Here is a 14,729-nt window from a genome sequence, read left to right on the forward strand (position 1 = left end):
GATTTGTGCCAAGAAAGTGGTCACACTATAGTGAAAAAGAGATCCCCAAATAAAGCCCAAAAATAATTTGAAGCTGGTGTCTTCATAAGAATAACACTAATAATCCAAGATGAATGTGGTAGACCGCAGTAATGTCTGCATGAGGCAGGAGCAGAGGATAGTTGCCACCGTCAGTATTCCCCCGAGTATGTAATTCCATCCTTTAAAGCTCTTTGGGCGTTGTTGGTTCTTATCAGTCATGAGCTCTGAAGGAGACAATTAAGGTGTCCCTTTATTTGTTGGTCCTGATGAGACCCTATATCCGAAACAGGGTTGAAACATCGTGAACACTAATTAACTCAAACAAACCGACTTTCAAATTCCTTTAATTGACACAAGGGCACGGATCTATTACAATTACTGTAACATACGTATATTTACATGGTTGTTTGTTGTTCGAAGGAACACAGATGTCATGTTTCTTTTTTGTCATTTGTATGTATTTTGTACTAATGTCTAGTCTGGTTCTATCCTCTTTTTCACAAGGGTCACAATGCACCTGATGTAAATATATGAAGAATAACAATTTTTGCATATTCCTTTGACTACTATTTATTTTTTGTGTATTATGTCTTTGAACAGTATACTTGTACTCAGTCGTTGTTGCTTTGTTTTATCCTATAATTATGTATATTTCTAAGTAGAACCACTGTTTGTCTGCAATACTTTTGGGTTTTATGCCACTGTTGCAAAATGAATAATAATAAGGCTTTTTTGTTAGCTAGGAGAGGAAGTAACCTTTCTTTGAATAACTATAGAAATATTGAAGGGGTTGCTCTGGAAATAAGTGTCTGAAAAAAATAAAATGAAGATGAAAAAAAAGCTGGGCATTGTAAAAGATGCTGGCACCTGTTCTTTAATCAAACTACTCATGAGGAAAGAGTGCACTGTGCATATTGGAATGTGAAATAAACATCACATTGTTGTTAACAATAACCGATCAAATCATAATTTAGACCTGTAGGCTAGATGTAACTGAGTCTCCCTATTCTAAACAGTGTGGGTTGTAGCAAACATCTTGTAGTATCACCACCTTTCAATGGTGGTTGTACTAGTTCACAAAACTGAAACTCACTTTGGGAAAAATTATGGTTAATTTCGGTCCTGTGCATGTGTCAGATTAGATTTAGAATTACTTGCACAAATCATACATTTATATTCACTAATTAAAGATTTCAGTTGTCTAGAAACTTGCTCAACATATCCCCCCCAGCGTGGGTATTTTTAATAAATTCGATTAGAAGAATTAAAGGTAGGGTATGTTTAATTAAATAATCACTCCTGTCTACGGGTGTGGTGTATAGGATTCTTTAGTCACACTCCTACACTAATTACATTGTACAATGAATACATGCCTCTTATATTGGCTTGATGTGGCAATGTATTGATTCTGATATCCATTTTATTTAGTTGGTTTTGTAGCCTCTTTTTATTTGTAAATGCAATAAAGGGCTTGGTCACAGCAATCAAGGTCTTTGTAACATTAGACCACATTTAAGAATATTCCAGTGTATGGTAGAATGAATATTAGATCTTGATCTTGTGGTTTGTGCAACCTTTCCAATTCCTGTTGAGTTATTTTTGCTATTGGTTTATTGACTTCGTCAAGTGTCTCATTTGAGTATCAAGGTGTTTAGACTTTAAACAGCATTTCATTTTCTTTTCTTTTTGCATTTTATTTTGGGCAATCGTAGTTGTTGGCAATATGGGAGATGTTCAAGTGTCATCATGAGGTGTAAATTTTGTTCATCCGGCAAATTGTTTCTCTCACTTAGTGTGACAAATTTTCCTTATGAGCCTAATTAGTTTTGGTATGATAAATATATCCAAAAATCTACAGAGAGATTTCCAAAGTTTACTGTCATTTTAATCACATAATGTGCATTTTGTGACATACTAAGCAAATTCTAATCATTTTTCAATTGATCCCCTTCCAGGTCTCTAAAATGTAATCTATAAATTGGACTCATTGTTTTCTGAACTTATAGACCACCATTTTCTAATATGAAAAAAGGAAACAGGGATTCGTTGTTAATTGGTATTAAGGCAGACTAAACATTTGTTTTATATCAAGTAAGGTTTAGAAGAACAATTTTGTCTAAACTGAGGGATTAGATTGAATTCCAATATATAGTGAATCTAAAACGCGGATCGTGTGGGTCTTTATGCATCTATACCAACACTTTTATGAATAACAAATATCATGGGTTACAATGCGGTGCTTGGTGATTTAAAAATTGAATAGTAACAACATAGAGTCAAAATGTATAAAACAAGTATTGACCTTCCATAGTAAAATAATTTTCAAAATAATTTGAGAATTAGTGCATTGCCAAAATATGAGTACAAATATTAGTTCAACTCAGAAAGTTGACTACATCTCAATCCCATTGGAGTTTATTTTGCAGGATTTTCCTCATGAGTGAACAGCAGATGGTTATTAGGTGGGTATCGTACCAACCCCTCAGGCAGTGACAGGGAAGTCCACAGACTTTTTCGACTGAATGGAAAAACCTCCAAATGGCCAGCTGCATTTTATAGATGACCAGATAGATTTCAAAATTTGAGCGAATAGTGGAGGTATCTGCGGATGCCAAATTATAAGATCTTATCCACCAAAATCCATGTCAGTAAATAAATAGGTTGGACACTCATCATGCTAACTCATGTAACCCTTTTCTGATGGTAGCAATTTGATTACCAAGCTAAGTACCCCCTGAGTTATGTTTCTGCCCAGTTGGTGATGGCTCATGTGTTCTGAGGCATAATTGATCCAGGGGCCTTTGGATCTCAATATGTAATTGCTGGTTAACTGAAGGTTTTGCGAATAAAATACTACTGTACACTTCATTTAAATACGTGGTATCATTTAACTCAGAAATGTGGTGTTTAGAATATTACATGCATATGCATTTTGCTCACTGGTTTGTGTCTGTCTCATTTTGCCTCACAGTCACCCTTCACCTTTGTTGCTGTTGATATGAAAATCTAGATCAGGAGGGTCCAATGTAGGTCCAAGACGGCAGATTTTTGGGATGTCAATGTTTGATTTACATATAATTCATCTAAATGTGGTTTATATTATGTTAGCCTGAAAATTAGGCAGCAACCCGTTCTTACTGGAACTATATTGGACAAAACATCACCTTAAATTAGCCACATATTCAGTGCAGTCTGACTGCGAATTTAATGTCCTATACTTTTGCTTTATGTTTCGCAAAGTTTGATTAATTTTCTTCACTACAAAAGATATATCAAGACTTAAGCAATTAATGGCATGAGAGCAAGTCTGTGTTTTGTATTTTTTCTTGCAGGGAGACTATTTGCTGGTGAAAATTCCAAAACATTTAATGGTATTTTGTATAAAAAACTAAATGAAGTCAGCACTATCTGAACATCTCTATTGATGCTTAAAAACATTTTTGGCTACTTGGGGCCTGACAGGTCACAAACCAGTAGCTGAAAATCGCACACTGAATGGTTGCGACCTAGTCAGCATTTTACTGTGTGATTGATGCACTATTAATCAGTTCCAACGCAAAATTAATATTCACAGGTAGCCTCAATACCTGTGTGGTCATGAATATTATTGAGGTACGAGGAATTTTGCATGTGTGAGATAATGTGTACAAAAGCTGGGATGGGGGACTGCCCGGCTTCTATTTCTACAGCTGCATTTCTTCAGAATGAACTTATTGCTTTTAAGCAGTCTGCGTATCTTAAAAAGGACATAGGAAGTGTAGCGTCTTCCCCGCCCTGGGTACTCGTAAATTGGAAACGGCTTTTACAACGTGGGCAGATCCACACGGGCCATTTCCCTGCAAACTCAACCATGCATGCCTTAACCACGCATATGCATTAACCACGCATATGCTGGTTAAGGCAGTGTGGGGTCTAGATGCTGGGATGGGTGGGCCCAGGAACAGGAAGGATCTGTAGAGGATGCGGTGAGGTAAGTGGGGCTGGGATCGGGTTTTGAGGGGATAGGGAGAAGATTTTCAGGGCTTTCTTTAGGGCTCAGGGGGTTGGGGTAGTTTGTATGGCTCGGGGGGTCTGGTAGTTTCTAGGGCTCAGCGTGGTGAGAGTAATGTTTAGGGCTCTGGGTCAGGGTAGTGTTTAGGGTCAGGGGGATCAGGGTAGTTTTTAGGGCTAGCGGAGGTCGGGTAGTGTTTGAGCGTGAGGGGGGTCAGGTAGTGTTTAGGGCTCCAGGGGTCTGGGAAGTGTTTAAGGGTTGGGGTTGTGTTTAGGGCTCAGGAGGGGTCAGGTAGTGTTTAGGTCTTTGGGGGCAGGGTAGAGTCTAGGGCCTAAGGGATGGTCAGGTAGTGTTTAGGGCTCGGGCAGGGTAGAGTTTAGGGCTCGAGGGGTCAGGGTAGGTTTTTTGGCACAGGGTGGGGAGGTTGGGGTGTGATCTTTACAAAACATCCTTTTACTAGTCATGCCTTTATCACAAAACTTCATGGTAAAGGCATGAGTGGTAAAGGAATGCATTATTTGGATGGATTTGTTCTTGGGGCCACGTATTAGAGGCACACATAGTTTAGCCATGCATGCCTCTGTCATAGAACCCGTGTAAACTAATATGCCCTACACGGAGCTTAGTATTACACGTCTTATTCCTCAGTGTATAACTGGAAACGCGACACCCTAAACATGAACTCTATTCACCACACCTGAACACTTATTTCATGGTTCTACAGAGTCCATCAGGAACTAAAAGGGTCCCGTCATTGCTAACTCACAAGACACTACATCTCCCACTTTATTAGATCAAAAAATACAATTTTCAACAGGCATACATATATTTACATTACAACTCCTTAATAAGTCATTGTTGAGCTCTGAGCAGATGCCCAGAGTGTGCCCTCTGAGGCTGGGAAGAGAAAAAGAGAAGCTTCTATGACTAGCAATGGCGATGTTGGGATAGATGCAGTCAAAAGGCTCTCTCCAGCCTCAATCGAAACATTCTCATCTCTGACATAAGTTACTGGCTTGTGATGAGACAGATGCCTGAAGCGTGAAGAATCTCACATAATGGACTTTCCAGGACAGTGAGCAATCACCACATGCACTTTACTAGTCACAACTTTGAAGGGTACAGCATCAAAGGGAGCATCAGATTTGCAATTTCTCTGTTGTCTTTTGCTTATGACGCAAGTCTGTTTGACAATGTTCTCCATCTCTTGTAGATGTTCTGTTGGTCCATTGTGGTAACTTGGTCATCATGGCTCTCCCAAACATCAGTGTGGCAGAACATTAACCTGTCGTTAAATGAGGAGTCGACTGGTAAGCTCAAAGAACAGCATGGAGAGCAGACTTCAGATTAAGCTTCTCAATGTAGCATGCTGGACGGTCAATTTAAGTATGACATAAAATGTTTGACAATGCCATTTGCTTGTGGCCAAATAGGTGTGCTTTTCTGATGCTTCACATTGAGATGATTAAGAAAGTCTCTGAATTCTCAACTGTTGAATGATGGGCCACTGTGATTTTAGAATTGAAAGAACACTCCATGTTGTAAAAATGCTATCTAACCTCTCGATGATTCTTTCTTGAATGGTTGATGAGCGATCTTCTACCCATGGAAAACGGAAGCATTCATTGATAACCACCATCAGGTGATGTCCACTGTCAAGAGGAACAAAGAAATCAGCATCATTTCTCTCCCATACATTTTTGGGTAAATCAAACATATTCAAAGTAAGCTGAGTGGTTTTGGGAGATAAGCAACTTCATAAATGGTAGGCCTTCAACTCTTTTTGAACTGGTTCATCAAAATGAGGAAACCAAACACTGTCTCAGAGAGTTTTTTCAGTGGCAACAATTCCACTATGTCCTTCATGGGACATTTCAATTACTTGTTGTTGCAGACTCTCTAGTATGACAATTCTCGAACCTCGTAAGACAATATCTTCTTGAGTAACGGACAGTTCATCTTTCATATTTTTGAACTTTTGATGTGTATTGTGATCTGTTTTCATGATTGATTTGCAATAATGTCTTTTAGTATGAACATGTCAATATCTTTGCTTGTTGCAATGTTAAACTCTGGGAGGCATCTTTGCTTTTGGCTTGCCAAAGATTGCAAGCAATGCTTGATGATCCATTACAAGTGTGAAAGATTTCCATATGAGAATATGTGGAAATGTTTACAAGCCCACACCACTGCTAAAATTTCCATCTCAGGTTGTGAATAATCATGGTCAGTTTTTGACAAACTTCTGCCTGCATATGCCACAATATGCCTTTGAGCATTTGGGTGTCCACTGTGTTGGGTAAAGATCGTGCCCAACCTGACCGGGCTTGCATCAACAACAAAACCTGTATGGAGCTTCAGATCAAAGTAAGCCATTTCAGTGGCGTTCTCAATTGCATGCTTGATTTTCTTAAAACTTTGTGCACATTTGTGTGACCAGTAAAATTAAGCATTTGTTTATGTAAAGTATCTTAAGGGAGCACTTACTGTGGCAAAGTCACATATGTATCAGGAACAGTTACTGGCCATGCCAAGGAATGAGGGTAACATTGGTAAAATCATGTGGGAGATTGGTGGCTGACAAAGCTTGTACTTTAACTGGATCCAGTGTCATACCCCAATAAGAAAAGATATTGGCAAATAATTTGAGTATTGACATGTGGAACTCAGACTTCTCAGCATTTAGAGCTAAACCTGCATTAGCAAGTAAAAAACATACTTATGTAAGAGCTTTATCATGTTCCTTTTGGGGAGCTCCGCAAATCAATATGTCATCACTGTATTTGAAAGAATTCATGACAGGTTGTATAATACGTGGAATGAAATCCTGAAAAAAGTGTGGCAGCCGATGATGCACCAAAACCTAATTGTTTATATCTGAACACACTAATATGGGTAGAAAAGGTGGCAATGTACCTGCAATTGTCTTTGAGTTCCAATTTTTAATATAATTTGGTCAGATCAAGGCGAGAAAAAGACTTTGGGCCTTATTACGAGTCTGGGGGTCACAGGGACGCGGCAGTGGCAGTCTTTCAACTGCTGTATTATGACCAGGGCAATCAGGCCGGCTTGGTCCCACCGCAACTGCCAGGGATCAGAGATCCCTGGCGGTCGCGCTGCAGTCTTGAGGCCACAATATGCTTGGTGGGCAGCTGCGGCCCCACCAAACATATTATGAGTTTCCTCACTGCCACATTTTTCATGGTGGTGCGAATGCCATGAAAAGAGTGGCGATGAAGAAATAAAGAGGGGCCCTACAGGGCCCCATTGTGCCTCTGTGCCATGGGCTGCATGCATGGGGGCACATGTTGTGCACCCTGTGTGCATTAAACCCAGTACCTGCACGGCATGGCCTGCAGCAGTCCATGCCATGCAGGTAAGGATTTTGACATTCCCATTACGGTGCCTATTTCATCTGCACTGCTGTGGAACGCCAAAGTACAGCCCACCAGACAAGAGAAATCTCCTAATCTGGTGGGCGGTTCAGACATGGGTTCAGTAGTGCGGTAGTAGGATGGTCCTGCTCCTGCACTGCCAAACTCATAATTAGGCACCATTTAGCTGTGTGTTCATGTCTGAAATTTGCGGACTGGGACATTGTTCTATTTCAAGTGCCTTGTTTGTTTGACACATGTCAACATAGATGCGTATAGCTCCTTCACTGTCCTTTTTGGGCACTACCATGATGGGTGAAACTCACGTAGTTGGACCAGTAGATCACTCAATGATATCATGCTAGTAACTGCTCAAGCTCTTTCTTGACAGGTTCTTGTAGATGAAATGCAATGTGTCTATGTCTTTGAGCAACAGGACAAAATCCTCAATGACATGCAGTTGCATTTTCATGGTCTTACGTTTTCCCAATCCATGAAACAACGATGGGAACTGACTTACTATTTCGTGATGATCATTCATGTTGTAGTTTACAGATATCAGTTCTATATCAGCAACAGTATTGAAACTGATTAAACAGGCACTTGACACAGTACCTGAAAGTACATGAATGGGTGCTTGGACTTTTGCCTTTTTGTGTTTTATGGGTGCTACAAAAGAACCTTGATACTTTAATGGCATTGATGCAGCTCAGATATACACTTTAGTCTTTGACAGGGCAATGGAGACAGTTCATTGTATTTCACCTCAAGTATAATGGTTATTGATTCACCACTCTAGATAATAAAAGGTATGGAGCAACTGTTTACTTTTAGTGTAATTTTTGGAAAATGTTTGAATTATTTTTGTGATTTTACTTTTCATTTACTCATATTTTTCTTTGCATGTGACCAGTCCGACATGCACACATTTTTCTGAGATAAACATCAACATTGCACACCCATCTTCCTGTCACTTGACAAAGAAACTGAAGTACACTTGGACGAAGATTAAGATGAAGATCAACTTCATTTTGGTGTCAATTTGCCTGAGCTGGTGTTGCTGCTTGGCCTTGTGGGCATGCATAGTATGTCACTTCTTGAACGTTCAGACGTCCATTTTGTTTTCTCATCGTGACACACTTAGCTTTTCCTTTGTCTTGCAAACCCTTACAAAATGATTGTCCCTCCCACAGCCTTTGCATACTTGCCCAATGGCGGGATATTTACCTTCACATGGAAACAAAAATCTACATCTAAAGCACAGTTTATGTACTTCAGCTTTATGTTTCTGCTTACTCTTCACATTGATGATTGACTCATATTTGGCAACTCTGAATTCCATGTCAGCAGCTTGTTGATGAGCACTTTCCTTAGCACTTGCAGCCATGAAAATTCATTCCAGACTAAGAGTTTCTCTCAGCATTCGTCGCCTGAATGAATCGGAAAGACATTGATCAATAAATCTTAAACACATGGCTTCTTCATCATTGAATTAATTGAATTTACGGTGTTTAATGTGCGTATCAAGTTTCTCAACAAATTTGTTAATTGTTTCACTTGTTTTCTGTAGTTTTTGACTGCAAATATATCTTTTGTAATCAACATTTGGCATTGGATTAAACTTGAGATTTAACGCTTCTTTGATTTGACGATATGTGACTTAGTCAGTTCACTCTAATTTCTTTATTACCTCCTTTAGTCCTTCACCAGCAAGATTTTTTAGGTATTTGACAATCTTTTCATTATCTGTTTCTTCCAGTACATCGATGAAATCATCAAACCTTTCAATCCAGGCAGTCCATAGGTCACCAATTGTCTGCTTTTTAGCCGTGTTGAATGGAGGAGGTGGTTTCGGGAATGCAGCGGCTGATACCCCTCAGGGTGTACCTCATACCCCTTGCTACAGTTGTAGAAAGTATTTGCTCTTCAGGCTGTGCTTTTTGTGCATTTAATTCTATATCTCCCACTAGTACTGCCCAGTACATGAACTGGGGTCATCTGACCCAGTCACCGGATGCACTGCACTTGCTTCCTCCTTTACGGCACACGCTGCTTTTGTTTCTTGTGCCTGTTCTTCACCCGTAAGCATGGTATTTGATTTTCACAGTCTTTAGTGTTATCGTGCCATACAATTTGTAGCTCAGTGCTGAGTAGTGATGCTGTACTTCTTTCACTGTCTTACTCGCAGGTTTCTGGCCAACTATGAGTAAACTTCTCAGCAAGGCTTTTGTTATTTTCAAATGCTTAACACTGGTTGGAGTGGTTCGTTAACTCCACATACGCCAAAGGTCGATCTTCACTTCAACTGAGGCATGTGTGGCACGCACAAGCAGTTTGCGGTACCACAGAAAACTCTGGAAGAGCACTGTCGATCTTTGGGTTAAGTATCCCTATCTTGTAGCTAGCTGTAGCGACCTCCCCAGCCAGGGAACACATAAATGCATAAACCACACATGAAGCTTAGTATCACAGATCATTTATTCCTCAGCATGTAATTGCAAACTCAACATGAACTTTATTCACCACACCCGAATGCGGACGTCATAGTGCTGCGGAGTCTATCAGGAACCAAAAGGGCCCGTCATTGCTAACTCACAAGACACTACATCATGCATTTAAAATAAATATTCTTACTGAAGGAAAGACATCAGGGAATCATGCAGTGGTGCCTCTGGACACAATTCAGAAGGAGGAAGCTATCTCTATTCCCCGTTGCATATTAGTAAAGGACCACACTCCAGTGTTGGTAACTGATCAATGGTTTGCAACCAAAAATGTGGTTAGAAATCATTGATAAATGTCGCAGTGGTTCTCAAATAAGAGGGGGTATCTCTTTCATGCTCCCTCCTATTTATAATTTGTGAAGGCCTGAGAAGATTGTTTGTGAATTTGACTAAAAAAATGGCTTTAGTACATTGCACAATTGTGGTTTCTCATCCTGTGATTTTGCAGATCTCAGGCTTTACAAATGTAAAATGCCCTTGTACATCAAGGCCATCGAATTTCAAAACGGGAATGACAGCATTTCAGGCTACATCGCTTCAGGGATAGATGTGTCATTTGTAGTGTTTTAGCTGAAAATCATTCTTTGGAGCATAATCCAATCTTCAGAGCATTTACATTCTTTTAAGCCTAATTACATGGACAAAGGAAGGCTTCTTAATTATTTGGAAAGCAAGCAGCTCTGCAAGATTTTTAGAATATTCTCGCCTTTCAAATAAGAGGTGAAATATTTATAATTGCATCAATTTGAAGGCAAATGAATGCTTGTTAACATGTATTTTCCATACTATAAGAAAAGGTGCCTTGGCAACTTCATGCTGGCAGATTGCAATTTTTTTGAGCTACTTGACTCCTAATTACCCCATTTTTCATCTTTTATGCATACAGATTTGCTAAAAATAATTGAATTCATTTACTACTGGAAATTAAAACCTGTACGCTCACTTTCCACCGCTTTTCCGAGACAGATTGCTCTTCTCACATCATAAATATCTCATAAGCCGTACATGTAGCAATATTAAAAAAAATCCATAATGTCAGACAGCCAGCTAGAAAGCTAGATTGGAAGAAAGGTTTTTCAGAGACTCCGCTTGAAATTAAGTTAAGCATTTTACTTTCAAAAAGTAATTATAGAGCACAGGCAATAAGCGTCAAGGTACAGCTGTGGACCAAAATCACAGTTTTCACTGCAAGGGTTTTCTTTCTCCCCATACCCTGATCTGAAGGTCCACTCCATCAATGACTCAACAAAGAAGCTTGACTCCATTTGAGTTTCTGATTCTAGGACATTGGGCCAATCAGAAACAAACCCCTAACAAGATGTGGTACTACCGCATCTGGTACTGCGGGTAAAGGGTGATTTTTTCCGCATCTGTGCCCGGCGATTTTAAGCTTAAACACTTCCATGGGGGAATAACATGGGGAAAGTAGTTTTACTGCCATAGTTTTCTGCATGTTTTTCCTGCATTCCTGCTGCTTTTCATGCATACGGAATTCGGGAATGGGATAACAGACCCACTTGGATTCGTTTGAGGAAAAAATATAAATATTCATGTTGGAATTAAGAAGTATTTTTGCCAAAATCAGCATGCCTCAAAAATACGCACTGACACCTTATTCATAATGTCTTAGGGAACTTCTGTATGGGTTAGGAAAAAATGTCAGGTTGTACGCCAAAATATCTACTAGAAAAAACATATTAAAGAGAGCTCGACGTCAGGGAACCGCCCATCCATAATGAACATTGCATAAAAAAATCTTATTGCACAGAACAAAAGATAATATACTTGCTGAATTCAGTTCAAATTAGTCCATTGCATTGTGCACTAGAATCAAATGGCACAAGCTTGCTTGTGTTGAAATAAACATAGGACCGGTAATGGATCAAAGATAGCAACCTGTATGAAATCAATACGAGAAATTATTCAACGGGAAAATATGAGTGTATATCATACCCAGAGTCTGTCAAATATGTTTGCACCTGACAGTGCATACACTATGAACAGAAACAATCTGTTGTCTGTGGCTATTACAGTAACTTGTAGCTAATAAAGACCACTTGGGGCTTTATTTAATACAGGATGTTATCTTTGAGCCATATATATGTGTGGGTGTGTGCGTGGTGTATAGATATGTGTGTATATATATATATATATATATATATGCGGTCTGGGGACCTAGGGGGCTACCGGAGTTCAAGCGAGACACAGGGGATTGCTTCAGACGACATCGTGGAGGCATACAAATCCGCACAAACATCGATCTACCCCCACAGTACCTACCAGGATCAATATTGCATTCTGGGATCTGCAGTGCACATACATCAGGTGTCCTGCAGAAGGTGTGCTTGGTCACTGATCTTGGTGGCGGAGCGGACCAGAACCAATCGTTTTGGGGCATGAACTTTAAAACCACGATGACGCCTGCATCTCCTGAAAGACTCTTGGCGCTGAGGAAGGCACATCACATGCCGAAATGCATTCGCCAATTTTGTCATTTTGCTGAATAAAGAAACCTTCCTACTTACCCCTGCTGTGGCCTCTACTCTCTTTTCGGAGCAGTTTGGGTGAATATATATATATATATATATCTATGTATATATTTATTTATTTATTTGCAGATTTATAATGCGCATGGCTGCCCCAACAACGAGGCGTCCCAGCGCAATACAAGGACCTGAGACGAGGACCAAAGCAAGTCGAAACAGTTAAATAGTAGAAGTGGGAAAAAGCCAAGTCTTCAAAGCCTTACGAAATGGCAGATGGTTAGAAATAGTTCTGATAGGAGTCGGGAGAGAGTTCCATAATTTTGCCGCCAGCCAGCGGAACGAGCGCCCCCCTGCCCTAGCCCTCCACACACGCGGGGTGCAGACCATAGCTAGGTTAGCGGAGCGCAAAGGGCGCTTGGGTGTATAAGCCTCCTAAGGCTGGAGAAGGCCTGGCGGGGCCTGTTTAGACAGAATCTTGTGGGCGATACACAGTGCTTTAAATTGTATCCGTTTGTCCACTGGCAACCAGTGGAGCTTGGGGAGAACCTGTGCAACTGAACAATGCTTGGGTAATGAAACCAGAATCCGTGCTGCTGCGTTCTGGACCCTCTGGAGGCGTTTAACACTGGCTCTGGTGGCTCCCAAATAGAGGCAATTGCTGTAGTCCAGTCTTGAAAGGACGGATGCCTGGACAATAGTCTGACGCACTGAAGGAGGGAAAAACCCGAGCAAAGGCTTTAGACCCCGCAGGAGTCCAAAACAGACCCCCGCAACCGTTTTAGTTTGTTTCTCAAAGGTTAGTCCCTGATCGAACCATACCCCAAGATTTTTTACGGTTTCCTTCGGAAGTGGGGCAGGTTTTAATCGATCCGGCCAGTATAGATCTGACCACAGCACCCTATCCTTTCCAAATAGAAGGATCTCTGATTTGCCAGAATTAAGCTGGAGGCAATTAATTGCCATCCAATCAGATATAGCTGACAGATCGTCCTTAAAATTGTCTAAACTGGAGGTACATTTCCTAGAAAATGATATCACTAATTGGGTGTCGTCCGCGTACGACACCAACGACAGCCCCCTCTCTTTCGCCAGCACTGCTAGAGGGCTGACGTATAGATTGAATAATAAAGGGCTCAAGATGGAGCCCTGTGGAACCCCCTGGTGTAGTGCGAATTCCTGTGAGGAAAAGGGGGGTGCCAGGACCTGGAAAGATCTATCCAATAGAAATGATTTAATCCAGGCCAGGGCTGAGTCCCTGATCCCAATATCCTGCAGACGCTTGAGAAGTATAATATGGGACACCGTATCGAAAGCGGCACTTAGGTCCAAAAGGACCAAGGCCGCTGAGTCTCCAATATCAAGGCTGCTCTTAATGGTTTCTGACACAGCTAGAAGGGCAGATTCAGTGCTGTGTCGGGGCCGGAAGCCGTGTTGAGTAGAATCAAATATAGCATGTTGCTCAACAAAATTGGCCAGAATGGAATTCACATGAGCCTCCACAACTTTGGCCAGAAAAGGCAATTGGGAGATAGGTCGATAGTTGGCCGGGTTGGCAGCGTCCAAAGAAGGTTTTTTTAACAAGGGGACGACCTTTGCATGTTTCCAAGCCCGAGGGACTAATGCCGACCGCAGTGACAGACTGGCCAGATCCAGGCCCACGGCTGATATGGAAGAATAGAGCTGGTGAAAATAGGTAAGGGTTACTGGATTGGCCGGGGAGCCTGATTTGATTTTTAACCATAGTGCCTCGAACTCCTGCGGCGAGAGGGGAGGAAGTGTCGCCAAGCTACGACCCTCCCTAACAGCTCCCCCCCACAAGCCATCTACCTCTGGCAGTGGAGCTGCCTTAGGGAGAGCCAGATAGATCAGTTCCACCTTTTTAACAAAGTACTGGGCAAGCTCATCGCATTGACAGTTAGAGGTAACAGGCGCAGCCCCAATAGCACCTGTACTCTTCACGTCCCCCAACAAAGAGAAAATAGTCTTGGCAGGGTTAGAACTACCCAGAATTTTGCTAGCCACAAAGTCCGCCCGCGCTCTTCGAATACCTTTATGATATTGTTTAAGGGCCGTTCAATACTCAAGTTTTGCTGATTCATCATAAGAGTGTCTCCAAGCGCATTCCAGTCGCTTACAGCCCTTCTTTGCTAGGGACAAAGTGTCGTCAAACCATGGATTAGAAGGTCTACGACCTTTCTTACACCATCTAGCTGGGATACAGTTGTCTAGGCCGTCCGTCAGCCAATCGTGGTAACACTGGTTGGCCACGTCAACATCCGAGGATATCTGAGGTAAATGGGCGGATAGCCAGGTAGAGAGGACCTCAGGATCAAGCCGATACCAAGGGCGTTTA

This window comes from Triturus cristatus, chromosome 3_2 (genome assembly GCF_964204655.1).
Source record: "Triturus cristatus chromosome 3_2, aTriCri1.1, whole genome shotgun sequence".
Taxonomy (NCBI): domain Eukaryota; kingdom Metazoa; phylum Chordata; class Amphibia; order Caudata; family Salamandridae; genus Triturus; species Triturus cristatus.